The sequence below is a fragment of the Cervus elaphus genome, chromosome 10 (assembly GCF_910594005.1).
Source record: "Cervus elaphus chromosome 10, mCerEla1.1, whole genome shotgun sequence".
In the NCBI taxonomy this organism is placed as follows: domain Eukaryota; kingdom Metazoa; phylum Chordata; class Mammalia; order Artiodactyla; family Cervidae; genus Cervus; species Cervus elaphus.
Window position 1 is genome coordinate 32836575 of NC_057824.1, and position 4732 is coordinate 32841306.

Below are 4732 nucleotides of genomic sequence, written 5' to 3' on the forward strand. Positions count from 1 at the left end.
TCCTGACTCAGGGATTGAACCCGGTTCTCTGGAACTGCAGAAAGGTTGTTTATCAGCTCAGTCACCACATAAAATCAATCTGAATTCAAAAAAAGTAGGGTCAACTTACATAATGGGAGTGTACTGGAAGTGTGTATTTCTCCCAACACCACCTGGTAATATCTGTCAACTAATTCAATTTCTTAAAAAAAAAAAAAAAAAAAACCCAACACCTTACCAAAAGTACTTTTAGACATTATATTTTAGGAAAAATATCAAACTGCCAAAGGAGGATGGAAAACATGAGACCATTTGTTTCATTATAAACTGCATCAAAAGATTGACAAATCCAACAATTTTGGCTCCAAGGATTTCAAGACAGTACTGTTAAATGATGGGGGTGGGGTGCAGAGCAGGGAACAGAAAAAGATTAATCATGTTCCAATAATATCTAAATTCCCCTGATTTATTCTTTCAAAAGAAAATGAACCTTTCCCCATGTCCCATACACACACACAAAAGATAAAGCTCATCTAATGACTAACAGTCTAATGATAATAATAGATCTAATAAATAATAGTCCCCTTATCATAAGTTTAGCATTGGGGGTAGAAGGGTCTGACCCATGGACTTGAACCTGAGTGAATCACATGCCCAGGGAGCAAGAATTTCATTCAAAATGGAACTATGGTGCACTTGAAATGGTTAATAGTCTGGATTCAGACCACAGACTTAATATATGGCCTTTTAGCTTCAGACTGGACCAAAGGCTTGCAACAGAGACTCATCTGCTCCCCCAGCATCCAGGTTCTCCATCAGGTGACCACTCAATTTTTCTTCACTAGGAGATCCAACTTCCTCACTCTTAGTCATGTATGTTGGGTAGGGCTGATAATGAACTATGTGAGTCAAGTCCACCAAAGTCTCCCTATGCCCTTGGCTTTCAACAACTAGGTCAGGAATATGCAGGAGACCTAAGTGAGACAAAGTGAATCAGCACTAAAAGCAAGGGAGGTTGGAGCTGCTTTGGTCTTCTTATCAGAAAGAACACCAAAGAAAATAATAATGCCTATCCAAGGGTCACTGTGAAGGTTAAACTATCTCTTCTTATCAGATGGATTTCAATTTAAATGCGTGTAAGACACAAGAATAAAATCAGTGCCAAGAGACAAAATCAGTTTTAAAGGCATTATTTGAACCCAGAATCCAACTACACCTAAAGTCAGATCAAGGCCTGAACCTCACAGTTGTATGAGCCAATTAATTCTCCATTGGCATAAGCCAGATGCCAGTTTTCCTGTCACAACAGAGACAGTCCCGACCAAGACATGACTGTGTCATTCAGATCTACTTACAGAGCAAAGAAACAGAAGATCTGATACCATGGTCAGAGGCCAACTTAGCAGGCCACAATTTCAACCAAATATATCAGGAGACTTCTTAGCTGAACACTAGGACCAATGATCCCAAACTTGAGAAAATCTAAAATCTCACAACAACTGGGTGGACCATGAGGATGCTATTTGAAAGATGATATGACTAAGAGAAAAAGAATCTTTCTTGCAATTCTTACCATCTTAAGCCTCCTTCAAGCAAAAGTACCACAGAGCACTTTCAGCTGCTTTATCCTACTGTGTATACTTCTGTCAGCTTCACGTTTCCAAGGAAGAACCTCCTCCCAGCACTCAGACAACACGTGAATGACTGCAAAGTAAAAACTCCTGCAAGTCTTTCCCTATGCAATAACACGATCAATCTTCTGACTAACACAGGCTACTGGATCTAAACCACATCCTATGAAACTAAAGACCAGACCTGACCAGAACTTTGCTACTCTCTTGGTTTCAATTACTATTATGGAAATAATTTCTCTTCGGTGTCAAGTACTAAAAAGTCTATTTAGAAAGCATTTAGGTTTTGAAGACAGTGATAGGAAATGCTCACGTCAGTGTGTCTTTATTGGAAATATATTCCCTGTAGGTTGAAACCTGAGGCCCCAATGTTTGGACCTTTTTTTTTTTCGGTCAAGTTACTTATTTCACAAATGTGCACTCATATAGCATGAGACCAAAGGGTACATTAATGAGGGTAAAGATAAGCAGATAATTAAATTTTAAAATATAGGGGACTGGAATGTGAAAGTAGGAAGTCAAGAGATCCCTGGAGTAATAGGAAAGTTTGTTCTTGGAGTACAAAATGAAGCAGGGCAAAGGCTAACAGAGTTTTGCTAGAGAAGGCACTGGTCATGGCAAACACCCTCTTCCAACAACACAAGAGACGATTCTACATATGGACATCACCAGATGATCAATATCGAAATCAGACTGATTACATTCTTTGCAGCCGAAGATGGAGAAGCTCTATACACTCAGCAAAAACAAGACCGGGAGCCGACTGTGGCTCAGATCAAGAACTCCTTCAGGCTCTACTACAAAGCCACAGTCATCAAGACAGTATGGTACTGGCACAAAGACAGAAATATAGATCAATGGAACAGAATAGAAAGCCCAGAGATAAATCCACGAACCTACGGGCACCTTATCTTCGACAAAGGAGGCAAGGATATACAATGGAAAAAAGACAACCTCTTTAACAAGTGGTGCTGGGAAAACTGGTCAACCACTTGTAAAAGAATGAAACTAGGACACTTTCTAACACCACACACAAAAATAAACTCAAAATGGATTAAAGATCTAAATGTAAGACCAGAAACTATAAAACTCCTAGAGGAGAGCATAGGCAAAACACTCTCTGACATAAATCACAGCAGGATCCTCTATGACCCACCTCCCAGAATATTGGAAATAAAAGCAAAAATAAACAAATGGGACCTAATGAAACTTAAAAGCTTTTGCACAACTAAGGAAACTAAGAGCAAGGTGAAAAGACAGCCGTCAGATTGGGAGAAAATAATAGCAAATGAAGCAACAGACAAAGGATTAATCTCAAAAATATACAAGCAACTCCAGCAGCCCAATTCCAGAAAAATCAATGACCCAATCAAAAAATGGGCCAAAGAACTAAACAGACATTTCTCCAAAGACGACATACAGATGGTTAATAAACACATGAAAAGATGCTCAACATCACTCATTATCAGAGAAATGCAAATCAAACCCACAATGAGGTACCATTACACGCCAGTCAGGATGGCTGCTATCCAAAAGTCTACAAGCAATAAATGCTGGAGAGGGTGTGGAGAAAAGGGAACCCTCTTACACTGTTGGTGGGAATGCAAACTAGTACAGCCACTATGGAGAACAGTGTGGAGATTCCTTAAAAAACTGGAAATAGAACTGCCATATGACCCAGCAATCCCACTCCTGGCCATACACACCGAGGAAACTAGATCTGAAAGAGACACATGCACCCCAATGTTCATCACAGCACTGTTTATAATTGCCAGGACATGGAAGCAACCTAGATGCCCATCAGTCCACGAACGGATAAGGAAGCTATGGTACATATACACAATGGAATGTCACTCAGCCATTAAAAAGAATTCATTTGAATCAGTTCTAACGAGATGGATGAAAGTGGAGCCCATTATACAGAGTGAAGTAAGCCAGAAAGATAAAGACCAATACAGTATACTAACGCATATATATGGAGTTTAAAAAGATGGTATGATAACGCATATAGCAAAACAGAAAAAGACACAGATGTACAGAACAGACTTTGGGACTCTGTGGGAGAAGGCGAGGGTGGGATGTTCTGAGAGAATAGCATTGAAACAAGTATACTATCAAGGGTGAAACAGATCACCAGCCCAGGCTGGATGCATGAGACAAGTGCTCAGGGCTGGTGCACTGGGAAGACCCAGAGGGATGGGATGGGGAGGGAGGCGGGAGGGGGGATCGGGATGGGGAACACATGTAAATCCATGGCTGATTCATGTCAATGTATGGCAAAAACCACTACAATATTGTAAAGTAATTAGCCTCCAACTAACAAAAATAAATGAAAAAAAAAAAAAAGAACTCCTTATTGCCAAATTCAGACTTGAAGAAAGTAGGGAAAACCACTAGACCATTCAGGTATGACCTAAATCAAATCCATTATGATTATACAGTGGAAGTGACAAATAGATTCAAGGGTTTAGATCTGATAGACACACTGCCTATAGAACTATGGACAGAGGTTCCTAACATTGCACAGGAGGCGGTGATCAACACCATCCCCTAGAAGAAGAAATGCAAAAGGCAAAATGGTTGTCTGAGGAGGCCTTACAAATAGCTGAGAAAAGAAGGGAAGTGAAAGGCAAAGGAGAAAAGGAAAGATATATCCATTTGAATGCAGAGTTTCTAAGAAAAGCAAGGAGATAAGATAAGGCTTCCTAAGTGAACAATGCAAAGAAATAGAGGACAATAGGATGGGAAAGACTAGAGATCTCTTGTTCAAGAAAATTAGAGATACCAAGGGAACATTTCATACAAAAACGGGCACAATAAAGGACAGAAATGGTATGGCCCTAACAGAAGCAGAAGATATTAAGAAGCAGCGGCAAGAATACACAGAACTGTACGAAAAAGATCTTCATAACCCAGACAACCATGCTAATGTGATCACTAACCCAGAGCCAGACATCCTGGAATGTGAAGTCAAGGGGGCCTTAGGAAGCATCACTACAAACAAAGCGAGTGGAGGTGATGGAATTACAGCTGAGCTATGTAAAATCATAAAAGATGATGCTATTAAAGTGCTACACTCAATATGCCAGCAAATTTGGAAAGCTCAGCAGTGGCCACAGGAC

At 40.1% G+C, this 4732-nt stretch overlaps 1 protein-coding gene across 8 annotated transcripts in view; it reads right to left on the bottom strand.

Annotated features, from left to right (window-relative positions):
• DCUN1D3 (defective in cullin neddylation 1 domain containing 3) overlaps positions 1-4732 on the bottom strand; it is a 53444-nt gene that overhangs the window by 25108 nt on the left and 23604 nt on the right. The window lies entirely within an intron of this gene.